The following is a 20,219-nucleotide window of genomic DNA, read 5'->3' on the forward strand; positions in this document are numbered from 1 at the left end:
TAACCACCACAAACATCTCTCAAGCATTTAACATGCATCAGGCAACGTACTGAGCGGTTTACACAGATTATCTAATGAAGTCCTCATTACCCGGGATGGAGGCAACAGAGAAACTGGGGTTCAGAGAGAAAAGGTAACTTTCCCAAGGTCACCTGGACTGGCACCTGGTGCTGGGCTGCTGAGCCAGACCTGTCCAACTTCAGCATCCAGGGCTGGGACCAGATGAGGCCAAAAAGTCGAGGCACCCAGTGCGCAAGGTTCAAGGAGGGTCTCCCTCTCAGGAGCCGACCCCGAGAGGGATGGAGGGCCCCCTCAAATTTCACACCCTGGGCACCTCCTTCTCTCACCCCAGTCCCGGCCCTATTAGGGTTAATGCTCTCAGGGGGTGAGCTCGGATCGGGACCGGGACTCACAGAGAGCAGGCCATGGAAGGTGCAGAATGTTCAGAAAAATGTTTCAGGAGCCCTGAGGAGGACGAGACCGGGGCCCAGGAGCAATGAAAGACGCTGGAAGAGTACGGGCCTGGAAGCCATTCGGGAGGTTGGGTCCCACGGCCCAACTCGCTCAACTCTGCACAAACATGACGGGGCCCAAGGACCTTCCCTGAGACGGGAAGATCAAGGCAGTGCAACCGCGGCGGGTACCAGACTCAGGAAAATGGTGTGAGCAAGGGGGCTGGGTACAGAGGACAGGAGGCTGCCAGCCTCTGGTGGACGATGGCAGTGCTCCAGGGGAGAGAGGTTATTATGGCAGAGAGGCGCGTGTGAACAGGATGGGGGCCTTGGACGGACCAGGCACAGCTGAAGAACGCTGGGCATCAGCTGTGCACAGGCCACACGTCTCCAGGCTGACACTCCAGGGCTGATACTGCCCACGGCAGCTCTCCACACTCCCTCTTAGCTCTGCACCCAGGAAGAACATCACCACGACCCCATCCAGGAACCCCCAGGACATATCTCAACAAAAGCCGGAGTCCATGGACCCCAAAGGGCTTGGAATAGAACTTGAGTACTGGTGGCATCTGACTCCTCACTATGCCCTGTGAAATGTATGAGTGGCTGGTGGCACAGGGGGCCATACGCCCGAGCAGGCTCAGTGCTGCCCTCGCTGTGAGCTCACAAGGGGTGTGGGGCGGGCAGTGGCTCTGCTGGCCCCGCAGCCAGGTGTGCACTGGCTATTGGTGCCTGGTGACCAGGTGGATAGGGACTCTGCCCTCCAGCTCTGTGCCCTGGAAGGGCTGTGGCCACCCGAGTGAGGGCACCTGTTCTCCACCCAGAGACACTACCCACTGCCAGGCTGCACGCTGCTCCCTTTCACTAATGTGAAGGAAGTGTCTCAGAAGCTGACAGCGGCCCTGCAGGCACAGGAGCCGGGGAGGGAAGGAGCTGGCAGAGGAGAATGAACAGGGGGATTAATTAATTAAAAATGAACCTCCCTCCCTGATCCCAAAGAGCTAAACCAACATCCTATTTGTTGACATCAAAATCAAGCTGGGGCGGACCTCAGCCACACACAGCGCACTCCCGCGCAACCCCTGCAAGGGGCAGACAAGCTTGCACACCCCGGCTCAAGGGCTCAACTCACACTCAGCAAACTGAGCTGGGCACCACAGCACATATCTGCTTTTATTTGGAAGCATGCAACACGCTTGGCCAAGGTTGAAGAATTTTTTTTTTTTTTTTTTTTACAAAAAAGAAAGAAAAAAAGGAAATGTTATTTGGCCTCAAGATGTGTTTTTTGCGTATGGGCATCATAATCCAGCAATGCAGAATATGGGAAGGAGGAAAATGACAACCAGAAAGGACACGATCTGCCCTTTCTGATATCGTTGAGGTCATTATTACGGTTTTGTTTAAAAATGCTTTCTGGGCTTCCCTGGTGGCGCAGTGGTTAAGAATCTGCCTGCCAATTCAGGGGACACGGGTTCGAGCCCTGGTCTGGGAAGATCCTACATGCCGCGGAGCGACTAAGCCCATGAGCCACAACTACTGAGCCTGCGCATCTGGAGCCTGTGCTCCTCAACAAGAGAGGCCGCGATAATGAGAGGCCCGCGCACCACGATGAAGAGTGGCCCCCACTTGCCACAACTAGAGAAAGCCCTCGCACAGAAACGAAGACCCAACACAGCCAAAAAAAAAAAAAAAAAAAGCTTTCTGGGTTGCTGCAGAAAGTCCAGCAGTGAGTAGTCAGTATGCTTCCACACGGCACTGATGGCATACGCATGCCGCGCACACACGCACACACTCAAACGCACACCCAACCATACCCAGCCTCCTGGGTCAATGAATCAATCAGAAACAATCAGATGTGCTTGCCCTGGAGGAGTTGTCTGGTGAGGGGGAAAGAGAGACATCCAAGGCCAGCTGTGCTGAGCTTGTTGTCCCAAAAGCGCCTGCTGAACCAGCAGACTTTAAATGCCACAGAAACACATCCCCTGGCCTCGGCTACACTCGGCACCTGGAACAGGCATCCTGAGTTTCCACTCTAATTGGGTAACACACAACACTAGGGAAAGAGCTAAGTAGAAGGCCTTCCAATAATTGCACTTTAATTTTTCCAGGTGCATATGATTTTTTTTTCTTTTCTTACTAGAAAACAAAGCATTAGTTTATTTATAAGAAATGCTCTCACACAAAGGTGGATTAAGGTCTAGTGCTTTTAAAGGTTTATTCCTATCGTGAATAGCCCAGTCATAAAACCGAGCAAGGCAAAACACGTCAACAAAAACGGCCCAGAAAATGGAGCACGGGAGCTTGTGCGTTTATGAGCGACGGTGTGGAAATGCTTAGAACTCACAAAACAAAGTCTGGAGAGAATCCCAGATTGTTGTAAAAGTAAGAACTGCAGGGAATAGATGGTAATTAAACCAGGAGCTGCAGCGGAAAACAAAGCCCACCACTACTCCATGTTTTCTGGAAAGAAACAGCAGTCTAGAGAGGAGAGTGTGATGGAGACGCAGAGAAACCCCAACTCGTCAGGCTGCAAAGGCACCAACCTGGAAACCCCACCTCAGCACTTGTCAAGAAATGAGGAAAAACCAGTTTTCTCTGCATTGATTTTTTTCTTTTAATTAAAAAAAGGAAGTCTGTAAACACAGGTTCTGCTAATGTCCATGCTGAAGCTGTGGAAGCAGAGGGACCTTCTTAAGTAACTGGAATTCCCCACACAGATAGCAAGGATTTCTCAGACCCTAGAGTGGTTCTTTCAATGGTTTCAGTCTTCCATGATTTAAAATTCTCCACCAGAGAAATAAGAGTAGAACTTATTTTTGAAATTTTAAAAAAACATCAATTCCACATGTTTACAGAGCTCCTGGAACAAAAGCGAAGCAGAAAGGCAACTGGCATTTATTACGGTTCTCTTCACAGGCAAGCGCTGCTCTGCATGCTTGGTCCTCCCTTATTTGGAAGGTATTACTGGTCCCACTTTACAGATAGGGAAATGAAGGTTCAGCATCCAGTTATGTGGCTGATCAGGGCCCAGACTTGGGTACAAATGCAGGGTTATCTTTCTCCAACACCCATGCTCCCCCAGGCAAACCCTGGGCCTCCTGCACCAAAGCTTTGGTAACCAGCAACGACGATAATCTTGGAGGATTTAGAAGATTTTTGTAGATCATAACGTGTGTTTATGCTGAGATGTGGGTGGGATACAGTAAAGGTTTCATGTGTTTAAGTCCAAATGTTTTTAATCCTAAAGATGAAAAGACTTGAGGGATATGTGCAGCCACATTAACAGTAGTTACCTCTAGGACATGGTGAAGTCATTACAGATCTTTAAATTTTTTCTTCTTTTTTTGGCTTAAACCTAGTACAGTGAATGTGTACTCGCTATGAAAGTTAAAGTTATTGGTTATATTTCATTTATTCAAGGTGACATATAGCAGAGGCCAAGGTGGGAGACTAATAAAAAAAAAAATAACAACAACAAAAACTCTCCGGATTTTGATTCTGAGTGTACAGCCCTTAAGGCAGCAGATAATGAAGGAAGTTTATAGTCAACACATAATTGAGTGTGTGCTTGTATCCTAAGGGCAACTCTTTCCACCTCTACTATAACCCTGGCACAGATTAGGGAAGCAAAATACATTTTTTAAAGTCTTAAATGCTGGAGGTAGAAATGAAGGGCTGTAAAGTGTTTTTCTGATGCCTGAAGAAGTATATTTAATTCATCCCAAAGCAGATCACATCCACCAGAGCCTCCTGACCCACCTTCCCAGGCAAATCAACTCAGTGTGGACACTCTCTCTTCTCCATTCTTTTCTTTTTCTTGGTAGAAGCACAAGCTTGGGGAGCAAATTGTGTGAGGAGGTTTAATTATTTTCTTTTTTAGTAGAAAAGTGTGTGGTGTAAGCACATAATTCTTAAATTCAGAGTTGACCATATGATCCTTTCTAGATCTAAGGAATAAACAACACCCAACTGTATAAACTCTGGTTTATCCAGCAAATTGTCTGTGTAAACAGTTTACAGCTGTTGGCCCTGTTGCCCATTACTCAGACCTTCTCAGGCTCTGCCTCTGAGAGAGACAGTCAACTTTCTTCCACCAGCTGCTCAACAAACCAACACCATCATGGTTATCACTGGCACACCACGCTGCCTATTACAAGAAGGCAATTTACATCTATTCTCACAGTATTCACAGTGGTTGAGATTGAGTTTCATATTCAGGCTCATCCACAAGTTCTTGTGCTCTTGGAAACTCACTAAGTGGTTGGAGGTATGATTTGAATTTGTGAACGGCATTAGAAACAAATGTCTTAGAGCCCAGGATGTGACAAATGAAAAGTAACTACAGTCTATTCTTGTTACTCACAGTACTTAGATTCTAAAAGTTCGCCGTGAACCCTGAATGCTGGAATATAGAACCATTGGTCCTAGGGGAAATACAGGATTTGGTTCCTGTGAGCCTCTGGTCACATTTTGTCAAGTGACACATAACCTTGTTTTATGCGTGTTTCTGTTTAAAGACACCTTATTCAATATATATCGTTGATTCATTAACATTGAACTCAGAGCCAACAGTCCTATAACTCACGCCTGAATGAAGCTCATCTAGTATTTTTCTCTGCAAGGCGCATGGCAGCCTTCTTGAGCTTCAAAGCACTAAACAGCACTTCAGCACTATCTTTGGAGGCCATTCAAAACAGCAAAATCACCACAAAAAGCATAAAAATACGAAAAACAAGGTGTCAGATAGACCTCAAAAAGGATGTTTATTCACAGCATGAGAGCTGAAACAAGATGGCAAAATACTGCCTTGTTTGACATCTTCTGGGAACGTGCCTGTTGGGTGACTCAAATATTTCACCACTCTGCATGTGTCTGCAAATGACCACAAAAGTGCTGTAAGTATTGATTTTGGAGTTCCAAATAAAGTTTAATGAGTAGGTGAATTCACATAGGCAGAATCCATGAATGAGTAAAATTAGCTGTATTCTCAAAAATCATGTCCTATTCTCAGGCACAATGAAGTCTTTATCAGTTGCAACAAGGAAATTCAATTTTCATTTAAGCTTACATTTCCTATATATCCTGCTTATATTTCCTGACTCTATACTATCTAAATTATTTAACTGACTCAGGCCCTTCTCCTCTGCAATTTTGCTTCTGTGTTCTCTGAGGTCAGTGGTTCACAGGGTCACTGTGAGTCACTAATCCCCTAAAGGATTCTGCACAGAGTGGACAGAGCCCCATATATGCTGAAGGACAGGTATAGTTTCTAACAAATTGGGGAAGAATGTTAATGGTAAGGGCAGGAGAGGGTGGTCCCACCACTTGGGACTGTGGAGCACTGCTTTCCAGACCAGCCTGTCCATGGCTTTCTGCCCCAGCTCAGTGCCTCCATCCCCCAGGGGCATAGCTGGATAATCCCTCCCAGACCCAGCCTTGTCTTAGCAATTCCACCACAAGTAGGAATCCTTGTCTCCCTGCTTCTCTTCTTCTGGGTCCCTTGGGGTCAGTCACAATGGAAGGAAGATGAGTTAGTCAAGGCCTTTGTCCCTACACCATGGACAGGGGAGGGGGCAATGGCTTAAAAAGGGGCATTGGTTCCCTCCTTAAACATGGGCACTGCAGAAGCTGCCACTGCAATTCAAAAATGTCCATGCCTAACACCTATCTAACCTAGAAGAACACTGACAAACTGAAAACTCAGCAACTTAACTCAAGGTTAAATGAAGTGGTAAATAGACAAAGCGTGAAGGTAATAGCTTCCAAGTCTGATCATTGAAGGGCTCACATGCTCAGTTTTGAAACTTAATACCAAGTTAGAGTAATCAAAGCAGTGTGCTACATGCATAAAGACAGACATTTAGATCAATTGAACAGAACCAAGAGTCCAGAAATAAACCTTCACATTTATAGTCAATTGACTTTTGACAAGGGTGCCAAGACCATCCAGTGGGGGGAAAGAAGAGTCTTTTCAACAAATGGTGCTGAAACAAATGGATACCCACATGCAAAAGAATGATGTCAGATACAAAAATGAACTCCAAATGGATTATAGACCTAAACATAAGAGCTAAACCATAAAACTCCTAGAAGAAAACAGAATTAAATCTCTCTGACCTTAGGGAAGGCAAAGCCTTACTCAGATGTAACACCAAAGGCATGAGTGAGGGAAAAAAATCCCACGTCAGTGTGTTCACCAATGCAGACAGGCTCCCCTTGCTGCCCCACCCCAAAGGAGAATGGCCGGGTCGGGGCTGGGAATGAGGTGGGGAGGTGTGGAGTTCCAAGCCAAGCAATGAATGTGCTGATACATCCCCAAGGAAGTTGCCCAGCCATCCCCCCTGCATTATGGTTTCCTGCTAACTGGGAACCATCCCAGCAGCCTCTGTGCCACAGGCTACCTCATGTAGCCAATTCAAATGCCACATGAGTTGCTGCTTTGTGTGTGTGTGTGTGTGTGTGTGTCGGGGGGGGAGGTTCTTGATTGTGGTCAGAGCAGGAAAGACCACGTGTGCTGTGTTGCACTCCCGCTTAGAACAAACATGCCCTCACTCTGGGCGTCCCAGGCATCTCCAGGATCTAGAGCTTTAGGAGGAGATGCCACCCCTGATGAGGGAAGCACACAGAAAGTCCCCACAGAGGACTCAAGGGTAGCTGGGCTAAAGCTGCAGCTCCTACAAGATGAATTGAGTGAGTGAAATATAAACGGAGCAGTCAATTCCCCCTGGGGTTTACAAATTGGAAGCAAAAGAGTTTATCCCAATGGTTTGCTGCACTCTGTGGAAACCAAAACATACTGGGAGATGGGGAGGGAAAAGAAATAAATAACTGTTGACATTCAACAGACCACAGCCAGCTTGAGCCAAATGCACGGAGACATCGTGCAGATTTCCTACCTTCCAGGCAGGATGGCACTTGTGTCTGGGGGGGAGGGGATCCCCAGGGAGCAGACAGTATTCCTCAAATGGCCAAGGTGCTGCTCCTTGGAGGGCCCCACAGAGGCTCAGTGGCTTCTGCACCAGGACTGGATGCCCACCAGAAAGGGCCCCCAGCAGGTTCACCTCAGGACATCAAAGGAGGGAGGTCTGTGCGGAGATCCTTGAAACCCTTTTATTTTGACAAATACTTCATGCAGTGTTTCCTAACTGCCTGTATGTTATAGCGTCATGCCAGGCACGAGATCCTAAGGTGAACAAAAGCAGTGCAGGCCAAGGGAAAACCGCCCCAAGAATACCATTCCAGCAAGATGACAGGGAGGCAAGTGGAAAGGTCAGCAGAGACTTTATAAATCAAGCTCAGGGCCTGAAGGGTGGGTTCTGGGGTCTCTAAAAGACCCCTGCCCCAGTGACCTGTGTCCAGATCTAGGCTCTTGGGAGAGCAGACAATGGAGACTAGAAATGGAGCTTGCCCTGAGTCCCCTGCTGCTCCCCTGCACCCTCAGTTCCCTGCTCTGGGTCGACTCTCATAGCAGAGGACCACCCCCCCTCACAGAACCGTGCCCTCATTCTCACTTTTGGTCACTCAGCAAACATTTCTGGGCACCCTGGCCACGGTTAGCTCCTCACGTGGGAGTTTGCTGGCAGCACCCGTGAGTGCAGAAGTGATGCAAGCCTTCGAGTTCCATTTCAAAGACCTCTGAATCCCTGCGTGTGCTCCCTGAGCATGAGAGAGGGTAACAGACCCGTCTTCTAGCTTTTGCCATTCTATAGCATGATACCTACCAAGCCTGCTTGGTGTCTGCACCTCGGCAACCTCTCTTGTGTGTGTACATGCACGCATGTGGGTTTCTGCATGTGCACATATGAATGTGCATGCCTAGACATGGTCCTGGGCAGCCACCACCAGACCATATTTCTGTAAGCTGGCGCTATGAAGTGGACGTCCACACTCCTACAGTAAGGGACCCTAGTGAATTTTAGAAGTTTTAATACAGTCACATTTTCTCATCAACTTCACCATTTAGCATTTATTTTTGTCAATAATTCACAAAGGAACTTTGCTAGTCCTCCTTCCACAGCTTTAAGACTCTTCTATCTCCCTCTCTCACTATCAAATTTTCCCTCCACTGGGGGTTAGGATGTCCTCCCTCTCCCTAGGGAAAGTTGGGGTTTGGGGAGCGGGGGGCATGATGTGTTTTCCTTAAAAATTATCTCGGTCATGTGGGATGTGGAAAATGAGACAACCAAGGCTTCCACAGGGCCAGATATCCCAAAAGCATATCTGAGAGTGTATGTAACTGTGCCCTGCAGAAACTCAAGTGCTACCTGGGAAGAGGAATACTCACACTGTGCACTTTGAGTCATAATCTCTCTCAACAGTCCTGTCTGAATTAAATTTATAAGAGCAGCCATAGGCAGGGAATGAGGAAAGACCGCCAAATCATGATGACAGCTGGAGCTGGGAAGAAGGCAAGGTGGCTGGCAGCTGGTAAGAGTGATGTCATGTATTTTAATCATGCCCAGTGTTGTGGACGGCACTGTGTCACCCCCAAACCTAGATGTTGAAGCTCTAACCCCCAGTGTGACCATGTTTGGAGATGGGGCCTTTAAAGAGGTAATTAAGGTTAAGTGAGGTCATAAGGGTAGGGCTCAAATCCAATATGACTGGTGTCCTTATAAGAAGAAAAGACATCAGAGCTCTCTCTCCCTCCCCCCCACCACAAAGAGCACATGTGAGGACACAGTGAGAAGGTGGCCGTCTACAAGTCAGGAAGAGAGGCCTCATCAGAAACCAACCCTGATGGCACCCTGATCTCGGATTTCCAGCCTCCAGAACTGAGAAAATAATGTCTATTGTTTAGGCCACCCAGACTGGGTATTTTGTCATGGCCACCTGACCTGACTAGTACACCCAGGGTGTAACCTGGGTACAGACAGAAGTGCCCTGTGTCCCCCTGGCTCCTGTAGGTAAATGGACAAGAACAGTGGCCACCAAACTCTCCATCCTCATGTGCTACAGGACACCAGAGCTGCCCAACACACCGTGGGACCAGGCTTGCTGTTGAGAACGTAGTTTAATAACAAGAAACTGATCTGGAGAGTTGTACAAGCACGTGGTTGAAACCGCTACAAAAACGCTTGGTAGAGAAGTCCCAGGGGGGAACTCTGGGAGTCAAAGAGGTGTTGATAGCTCTGTATTTAAAATCACAAAACATCTCAACCAGCTGCATTTGGATGCACGGAGGTGACATCCTCAGCCATTTGGCAACAGGGTGCCATGCGAATTGGAGCTGGGATCCCTGTGGAGACACCTGGGAGAGAAGTGGGAAGATGATGATGTGTCAAATGTAGATGTACATCATTCACAGCACCAGCACCTCTATTTGCAGGGGACTCTTTGGAAATTTCCAGTCCCCACAAAATGTTCTTAAAAAGCTCATAAACATAGGCTTTGAGGGAAGAGCCAGTTTCAAAAGAATTCCAAGGAGGCCCTTGTGAGAGACAACTCTCACAAGGAGAACCAACCTTCTGGGTCTTGGTGGGAAACTGTGAGCCTCACCAGGAGCACAGGAGGCCCCCAAATTGCTGTCAAACAAGTGAAAGGGAGCATTGCTGCTGGTTCTGCTCAGTGACTCTCAATAAAATCAGAACCAGTAGCAACCAGTATTCTGGGTATAAAGGGCCAAACTTAGCAAGCCAGGAACACAAACACTGCTGCTCTTTTCACCTTGACTCATTCAAAAATCACAAGAGCACAAAGTTGAAAACACCAAGGGAGCTGTCACTACAAATGTCGAGTTACCTGTGGGAAGAGAGGAATGGGAAGAGAGGGGAGCCTGGGGTGGGGCCCAGGGAGAGGCATCCTCATGGCTGATGGAGTGCTTGCCCGGGGGACAGTCACACAGGTGTCCACCTTATAGAAATCCACCACGTGATTAAAACGCTCAGGTTATGGTTTCCCCAGAGGGAGTGGACACCAAAGTGGCATGAGTGAGTCTTCCCATGGGCTAGTACTGTTTGATCACTGGATCTGGGTTCTGGTTACACAGAGAGCTCAGTTTCAAATATTCATTGAGCAGTACACTTAGATATGCTTGTTTTTATGTAAATTATGCTTCCATAAAATTTTAAAATAAAAGAGGTGCACATACAAGTGAAAAAGGAGAGTATGGACCTGACTAAACAATCTGAAATTGGTCAAGATTACTGGCCAATTTAGATGATACGAGTTTGTCTTGTCTGAGGAGATAATGTATAACATGGTGACTATGGTTGACAACACTGTATTGTATAATTGAAATTTGTTTAGAGAGTGGAACTTAAAAAATGTTCTCACCCACCCCCCACCGCCCAAAGTAAATATGTTAAAAAACTCCATGGGGGGAATCCTTTCACAAATTATCAAGTGGTACACTTTAAATATCTTACAGTTTCGTCAATGATAGCTCAATAATGCTGGGAAAGAGAGAGTTTGTCTTAAGAGGATTCAAGGTCTTAGGTTGATCAAATCATAGTCCTATTAATTAGTTAGTTAGTTAAAGTGGTATTAACTAGTCAAGATCTGCTTTTATCTGTATCACCAGACTTTACCTGTATTACCTGTATTTCTTAGACCATACGAGCTGGTCCTATAAGTCTCCTTTACTGTCTTCCTGTCTTCCAACGACCCTTGCAACGGTATGTTCTTGAAACTTGCCTGAAGCAGACTTTACAACAGCTTCACTCCCTCTCATACTAATAGCTGTATTTCTACAGGAAGAATAAAATACAAGGCCATGCATAGAAATATTTGCCAAGTTAGCAAAGAAAAAGAAAAGCTTTCTCAGAATAATTAAGAAACCATGTCTCTTGCTAAATGCTTAGCCCAGCAAAATCATCCTCTTGGGGATGAAATGTGGAATGTGAGTGAGACCCTGGGATGAAGGTCAACAGCAGCACCAAGGGCACTTCCAATCTGTGCTTTGTTCTAGCCCCCCCTAGGGTGGGCTGGCTCTCAAGCTAGGGTGGGGGGAGGTCAGGCCAGGCCCCAGGGTAGTTCTGGGCACCAGCTTCTGAACACAAGTCTGTAAATCCCCTGCTGGCAGGACATCACAGTCCCTCAACTAAAGAAGTCACCCTCACACAGGAAGCTGGCTGTCATCTGGGTGTTGACTTGGCGTTTGTGAGCTAAAGTCAACCCACCACGAGAAACTCCCCTTCGGTTGGCCTAGAGAGGCCTGGGTGGGGCTCTGCCTCTGCTGACAGGATGCAAAAATGATGGCATTCCATTTTACTTAAAAACAAAACAAAAGTTAGCCACTTAGAAAGGAATGTTGATGAGAGCAGCACCATGAAGTCAGGTGGGCCCCAAGCACAGTGAGAAGAAACAGGCGAGTCTGTGGCAGGACAATCAGCAGATAAGGAAGACACCCAGCCTGGGGAGCTGTCCCCAGGACACGGCAGAGAGTGGATGGTATGGCTTTGGGTTAAACAGTTCACTGCATTACACTTATGGACACAGGCTCATTACCAAAGGCTACTATCTTAGTCCCTTCAAGCTGCTGCAACAAAATACCACGGAAATGTATTACTCACAGTTCTGAAGGCTGGATTTCTGAGATTAGGGTCCCAGCATGGTTGGGGGTGAAGGCTCTCCTCTGGGAGAGAGTCTTCCTGTTGTGTCCTCATATGACAGAAGGGGTAGGGAGCTCTGTGAGGTCTCTCTTATAACAGCACTAATCTCAACCATGAGGGCTCCATCCTTATGACCTAATCAGCTCTTGAAGGTTCCACCTCCTACTGCCATCATGTTGGGGATTAGGATTTCAATATACAGATTTGGGGGAACATAAACATTCAGATCAGAGCAACTACCTTGGATTTCAAGATTATCCCGGACTACATAAAAAGCATGAATGTCAGGGTCTGTCTTTGAATAAACAACGTTCTTCATCTTCTAAACAATTTCATACATTTCCATTTTGTCTCCATGATGACAATGGTCCCCACGTTCCATCCCCAGGACCAGGTGATCCTTCGAGCTCTGCTGTGGCATCCCACCAAGGCTGGCCAGCCAGCAGTCCTATACTTGCTCCAGACTCAGGCCACACCAAACAGGATTCACCACCCCAAACTGAGTCTTCTCAAGTTTTCCACCCCTCGAAGTTCAAAAGCTTGCAGACCTGGTCAATCTCTCTCTCTCTCTCTCTCTCCCTCCCATTCCCCTTCCACCCCATCTCAGTAACCATCAAGTACTGCCATTTTATGCTGCTCACAGACTCTGGAATATGTTCCTTTCTCCTTGGTCCCAAGTCCAGAACTTTGTCACTACTTTAAGCTTTGATTATTGTGGCATCTCCTTAGAGGTCATCTCTTCTGTTTCTCCCCACTTCTATGAGTCCTTTAAAGTCCAGATTCAAGTGTCCTCTCTTCCACTGATTCCCCCCTGATCCTGCCTGGACACACTCCCTTCCCCTTCTAGGTACTCAGCCCATCATGATACTTTTACTGCACCAGGAGCCCCACCTTCTTGCAGTCCAGGCACCTGACCAAATCTTATGTCTGCAGGGATGCTAAGCATCTCTGAGCCAGCACCCATACACTATCTCATAACTGACATGGGCTAATGTAGGTTGAACAGTTCCTCAATAAGTTCCATGAATGAGTGAATGCACACCAGCCCTACCAACTTATAATCATCATAAAACAGCACCTTCTGCTGCTTAAGAAATTGACTGGAACAGGAAGGAATAAATGGTGAGGATGAAGATGAGGATGCTGATGACACTAACATTTATCAAACACTTACCATGTATGGACCTAGAGAGTCATACACAGTGAAGTAAGTCAGAAAGAGAAAAACAAATACCGTATGCTAACACATAGATATGGAATCTAAAAAAAAAAAAAAAAAAGTAGAAGGCTCTGAAGAACCTAGGGGCAGGACAGGACTAAAGACGCAGATGTAGAGAATGGACCTGAGGACACAGGGAGGGGGAAGGGTAAGCTGGGACGAAGTGAGAGAGTGGCATGGAGATATGTACACTACCAAAATAGATAGCTAGTGGGAAGCAGCCGCACAGCACAGGGAGATCAGCTCTGTGCTTTGTGACCACCTAGAGGGGTGGGATAGGGAGGGTGAGAGGGAGACGCAAGAGGGAGGAGATATGGGGATATATGTATACCTATAGCTGATTCACTTTGTTATACAGCAGAAACTAACACACCACTGTAAAGCAATTACACTCCAGTAAAGATGTGAAAAACAAACAAAAAAACAAACAAAAAAAGCACTTACCATGTGTGTACCAGACCCCATGCTAAAGATTTCCCGTCATTATCTCATTTTATACTTACAGTCACCTGATGAGGTAAATACGATTTATTATCCCCATGATACTGATGAGAAACTAAGGCCCTAAGAAGTCAACAACTCACCCAAGGTCAAAGAGTGAGTGATGGAGCTCGGATTCTGTCTCAGGTCTTTTGGACCAGAGACCTCACGCTAAACTTACACCAGAGGCTGCAAACTGGTGTCCACAGAAGGATTTGGACTATAGAAATGTTCTGTTTGGACTATTAAGTATGTAAAAAAATAAATAAATAACCAAACACCAACAATTAGAAATTAGGAGAAGCTACATAGAATTCAGATTTCCTGACTCTTCTTAAAATATCTGATAACCAGAAAATGATAGACTAGTCAATTAATGGTGCTGGGACAATAGTTGATCCACACGGAAATAAGCTAATTAAATCCCCCACCTCAAACCACACACACAAAAATAAACTCTAAATAGAGTAAATGTACAAATGTGAAAATAAAACTTTGAATGGGTCAGAAGAAAATGTAGGTGAATGTCATTATGATTTCACAATAGTGAAAGTATTTTAAAACAAGACCTAAAAAGCAGAAATCAGAAGGGAAAGGGCTGAGTTACCTAGCTAAATCCACAAAGAAAATGTCTATGTGACAAAAGTCATAAGCAAAGTTAAAGACAAAGGACAGACACAAGGAAGATATTTTCAACTCATATGACCAAGCAAAGATTGAAAAGATACTCTTCCTTACTAGTAGTCAGAGGCGTGCAGGATAAAATCCCTAGAAGATAGCAATTCACACTCAGCATGCTGGCAAAACCTAAAGGTTATCAGGCTTAAAGACTCAGATGCTGTGAATGAATAGAGTATAAGTTGGTATAAAGGCCGTTTGAGAGAGATCTGGCTTGTCTCGAAAATTTGAGAGCTGTGAAGGCGTTGAGGAGTGGTTATACCCCTGAAGCACCAGGCTGTATTTCGGCGAGCCCCAGCCGACTGGTCCTGCTGACAGGAATGCCTGCGACCCCTGACACATACACAAACACGTGCACAAACGTGTGCATACCCGTGTCTGCACACATACACATATGCACACACGCATGTGTGCACACGTATAACTACCACCCTATGAAGAGATGTTATCCTCATCCTCACATACAGGTAAGAAAATGGAGGCATGAAGAGGGTGAGTCACTTTCCCAGGCTTGTGCTGCAACCAGGAAGGATGACAGGCCGTCTGGCTGCAGATCCTCCCTCTAACCGCTCTGAGGGAGGGGGGCCCTGCCTCAGGGAACGGGAGGCAGGCAGGGGAGACAGACACACAGCCAGGACTGTGCATAATGCATTCCAGGGGCTGAAGGAGAAGTCTGCCAACTACTGTTCAAAGTCCAGGGAGTTTTCTATTAAAACATAAACCCAAAAGACTCTAACACAGATGTCTTTAACCCCTGAAACTGTGCAAAGATTGGTATGTATCTGTGTATTTCTTGCAAGAAGGTTTACAGCTTTCATCAAATTTCCGAAGGGGTCCATAACCTCAAAAAAGTTAAAAACACTAAAACACAGGAATCCCAGAATATAATCAAGGACATTCCCTAGGAAAAAAATCCTGTCTGGACAGCCAAGTCAGAGCAAAAGGTCCTGGGAAAATTATCCTTCAGCCCTCAGGGGTTACCCAAGCATTCCTCAGAAGGTGATAACCAACGTTTTGTAGAATGTGTTTTCCTTTGCCAGATCTCAACTGACTGACTCACGGAGTAAATGAGTAAGGGTCTAGCTGCCATTATTCACCGACAACATTATTTTTAATGGGGGTATACACATCCCCTGTCCTGCACAGTAGGGCCGTAGCCATGAAAAGCTATCAGTTTTAGAGTCAGTGGAGAGGACTGACCTCTCTGAAGCTCAGTTAATAAGCAACATCGCTCCTCAAAAAATTAAAAATTAGAATTACTATATGATACAGCACATCCTCTTCTGAATATATCCAACAGAATTGAAAGCAGAGTCTTGAAGAGAGAGCTGTATATTCATTAATCATAGGAGCATTATTCACAACAGCCAAGAGGTGGTATCAACATAAATGTCCACTGGCAGATGAATGGATAAAGAAAATGCGGTATATACACACAATGTAATACTATTCAGCCTTAAAGAGGAAAGAAATTCTGACACATTACTTTGACATTATGCTCGTGAAATGAGCCAGTCACTAAAAGAAAAATGCCTTATGATTACACTTAAACTCTTAGAAAATAGAAAGTAGAATGGTGGTTGCTGGGAGAGGAGGAAAATGAAGAGTTGTTTAATGGGTATAGAGTTTCAGTTTTGCAAGCTGAAAAGTTCCAAAGATTGGTTGCACAACAATGTGAATATATTTACCACTACTAAACTGTACACTTAGAAATAGTTAAGATGGTAAATTTTACGTTATTTGTATTTTACTACAATTAAAATAATAAAGTAACATCCCCACAAAAAAAAAAAAAAGAACAGCCAAGGTAACACAAGGATGAAAGGTGGACTTCGTTAATTAGGTGCATGTGCTTTCTTGAGAAAACATCCTGAATTAAGTATTCAACTTAAATTGGACACTGTGGTTATAAAGAATCTAAAAACAAAAGACAAAAAAAAAAATCTGAGGGGCATGGGATATGCATATATGCATATTCATACATATATATAATTTACAAGTATTTAATCCTGAGTGTTACAATATACATACAAACTCTAAAAAGAAACCACTCTTCTGTTTTGACAAGGGCCCACCTCTTCCCCTGGGGCTGCATTTAACTGTAGGACCTTTATTATATCTTGGAGCTTTTTACTGGTGTCTAGGAATTAAATGTGGAAGTGGACTTCACTCAGCAAAGTACACACTGACGTTTGTTATAAACTATCTTTGTTTTCTGCAAATAAGTATTCCTAAAAAACGGATTTTGGCTTCCCTGGTGGCACAGTGGTTAAGAATCAGCCTGCCAATGCAGGGGACATGGGTTCGAGCCCTGGTCCGGGAAGATCCCACATGCCGCGGAACAACTAGGTCCGTGCGCCACAACTACTGAGCCTGTGCTCTAGAGGCCGTGAGCCACAACTACTGAGCCCGTGTGCCACAACTACTGAAGCCCTCGCACCTAGAGCCCATGCTCCGCAATAAGAGAAGCCACTGCAATGAGAAGGCTGTGCACCACAACAAAAGAGTAGTGCCCACTCACCGCAACTAGAGAAAGCCCGCACACAGCAATGAAGACCCAACACAGCCATAAATAAATAAATAAATAAATAAATAAATTTATTTTTAAAAAATGGATTTGTTTGGGGTTAATAAGAGTAAAAACAATATAAAAGCCATTTGTTGATTTTGTTCTCCACAAATTGCCATTCTCATTCAGAAATTTATGTCAACATCCACTCTGTCAGCTTCAAGTCGAAGGTCAAGGGAGCTTACCTTACCCTGCTTCATCCCCTCCATAGCACACACCCCCTGACGACACCTCACAGCAGTGCCCACCAGCACAAAACAGAGCAGAGCTTTGCTTTTCCATAAATCGTTCTCAATCTTGGTCTAACAAAAACAACTAAACAAAACTTGGAGACAATGCAGGGAAAATCCCTCTAAAAATAGATGTCTTTCAAGACCATCTTCTGAGAGAACATGGCATTGCACACATTTTTTCAGCATCTCTTAACCAAACTGCTGGCCTGGCTACCATCCACTCTTCCCAGTACTGAAAACCACAGAACATTCTAGCTTCATCTGCCTAGGCTGCCACCCACATAGGATCCTGAAATCGTTTTTTTTTTTTTTCTTTTTGCTTTTTATTTATTATTTTTTAACATCTTTATTGGAGTATAATTGCTTTACAATGGTGTGTTAGTTTCTGCTTTATAACAAAGTGAATCAGCTGTACATATACATATATCCCCATATCTCCTCCCTCTTGCATCTCCCTCCCACCCTCCCTATCCCACCCCTCTAGGTGGTCACAAAGCATGAGCTGATCTCCCTGTGCTATGTGGCTGCTTCCCACTAGGTATCTATTTTACATTTGGTAGTACATATATGTCCATGCCACTCTCTCACTTCATCCCAGCTTACCCTTCCCCCTCCCCGTGTCCCCAAGTCCATTCTCTACATCTGCATCTTCATTCCTGTCCTGCCCCTAGGTTCTTCATAACCACTTTTTTTTTTTTAGATTCCATATCCATGTGTTAGCACACGGTATTTGTTTTTCTCTTTCTGACTTACTTCACTCTGTATGACAGACTCTAGGTCCATCCACCTCACTACAAATAACTCAATTTCGTTTCTTTTTATGGCTGAGTAATATTCCATCGTATATATGTGCCACATCTCCTTTATCCACTGAAATCGTTTCTTAATGGCACCACCCTTAATCAGTCACCCCCCAATTCCAAGTAAGCTTCAGACTTCCTCTGAGATGGGCCTAGATTACCACCATGGGAACAATGACATCATGGAGAAGTGTGGGTTTGCTGTGACATTGTTCCGTGACAAGTTCATTATTCCCCTGCAAACATAATTGTCTCTTAGGGGGATAGAACTGCCCCATTCCATTTCACTGTTCCATTGATCTTTTGCATCTCAGTTTGGTATCATGAAATAAATATTAATTCCAACCTTCTAAACTGAAGATCTTCCATTCAAAAACATAATAACCCAAGAATGCAAATTGCTATTTCCTGACCCCCGCACTGTGCTGGGCAGGCTCTGGCTATAGCCAAAGACAGCCCCCATGACTGCGTTTGGAATACAGAGGCAACAGTAAATCAGATGGACTAGTGAACAAAGAATCAAACCAGAAGGTGGTGGGGCAAATTTCCCAAAGCAAAGCAAGATGTTGACGCAGAGGATCAGCTGCTCATGAGATGAGATGACGATTTTCCTGGACTCCTTTTTAGATTTCATGTCTGGATCTTGTCTGGAACATCTACCAAATGGCTTCAGGCCCAAATATCTGGCATTCCTTTTATAACTCCAGCCCTGTGACTGCCTCAATGTCACAGCAGTGGGAACCTCACTTCTAGCTTTGATTTCAGATTATGACCGACTCTCTTTCTTCATTATCTGAGCTCCTCCAGCATAGATAACTAACTCCACAAGGAGTCTTTACACCGCCATCAGGGAACGTGGAGGCCTCTAGGAGGCCTGTCCCGGTCATCACTGTCCCTCCAGCTGATAGCCAGGGAAGTCTTTGGCTGATCTGGTGTGTGTGATAAATGCAGCAGAGGTCCCTCCCCAGATATAAAGGATGGTTCACAAGGCCCCTGGGCTGCTCTATAACTGAGGGCAAATGGACCTCCCTTAATGGAGCTTCTAGTGGATTTCCATTCTCCTGATAGAAGATACAGATGTCAAAGACGTCATGTGCCACTGGCAGGATAGCCAGTGAACCCCACAAGAGACCCCATTCCTCTGAGGATTGGTCTCAAACTCAGAGTTATGAATTCACAATTAAGGGTGTCGCCTGACTCCCTCCAAGAGAACCAGGGTTGTGCTGATTCAGGCAAAGCTGACTTAGCAGTCACTGCTTCCAACATAACCTTGGCTCCCTTGGCCATTCTTAGGGATGTAAACCACAGACAAGCTTCCCTTTGGGCCAGCAGATCTGAGGGGGTGAGGCAGGCAGGCTCTGGACTCGGGTCTGCGTCTGAATCCCACTCTGCCACTTACCACCTGGGTGATTATGGCATTTACTTAATCTCTCTAATCCTTTTTCCCCATTTGTAAAATGAGATGAATACCTACCTCATGGGGCTAGGGATTAAATGAATAAAGCAAGTAAAGCACTTTTCACATGTAAACACTGAACAAATGTTATCTATCACCGCAATTATTTTGACCAAGTCCAAATTTTTAAAAAAGAGGTTAACAAGAAGTATTTATCAAGCAAAAACTCTGTGCTAAGAAGCATGTAACCATTTCACAATTATCGGCAGCTTTAGTTGCCAGTGTAAAGATGTGCTGAGTCTCTAAATGCTTTTATCAACATGACATTTGGAAAGCTGAAGACAGAAGAATAACCAGCTGGGGACTTGGAAACCACCACCTTCAGTGATCTCAGGGGCCACTCTCTCTATATGTGTTGGGGGCAAGGATGGAGCTGGGCCACAAGAGCCATTATGTGCCCTTAAAATATTTGGAATCATGCTGTATCTCCTCACTCTTGCTCTGGTCTCCCTCACCCGACCCAGTTTCAACCTGGATTTTGGACTGACTCCCTTCAAAAATAGGTTCAAGGAACCCCCTTTTTTGGATGCTTTTACCTGCCCTGACACTGCCCGTGTCTGCCAAGGTACCTGGATGCCTCCAAGGGCCAGCTCTGCTGGGTCGTGGTGCTCCAGGCAAGCTTGATAACTTCCCTGTGCTTCAAAGGGAAAGAGAACTTTTTACACAAAACTTTCTCAGATTTAGAAATAGGTGAATTCATAAAAATTGAATAAAGATATTTACTAAGATTAAATCTACAATGCACACTGAATGCACTCCTTGGAAACATTCATGTTCTTC

General features: G+C 45.3%; 1 protein-coding gene across 3 annotated transcripts in view; it reads right to left on the reverse strand.

Moving 5' to 3' along the window:
• ADAMTS17 (ADAM metallopeptidase with thrombospondin type 1 motif 17) overlaps positions 1-20,219 on the reverse strand; it is a 364,035-nt gene that overhangs the window by 195,796 nt on the left and 148,020 nt on the right. The gene's annotated exons all lie outside the window — the stretch shown is intronic.

Source organism: Eubalaena glacialis, chromosome 2, assembly GCF_028564815.1.
Source record: "Eubalaena glacialis isolate mEubGla1 chromosome 2, mEubGla1.1.hap2.+ XY, whole genome shotgun sequence".
NCBI classification, from domain to species: Eukaryota; Metazoa; Chordata; class Mammalia; order Artiodactyla; family Balaenidae; genus Eubalaena; species Eubalaena glacialis.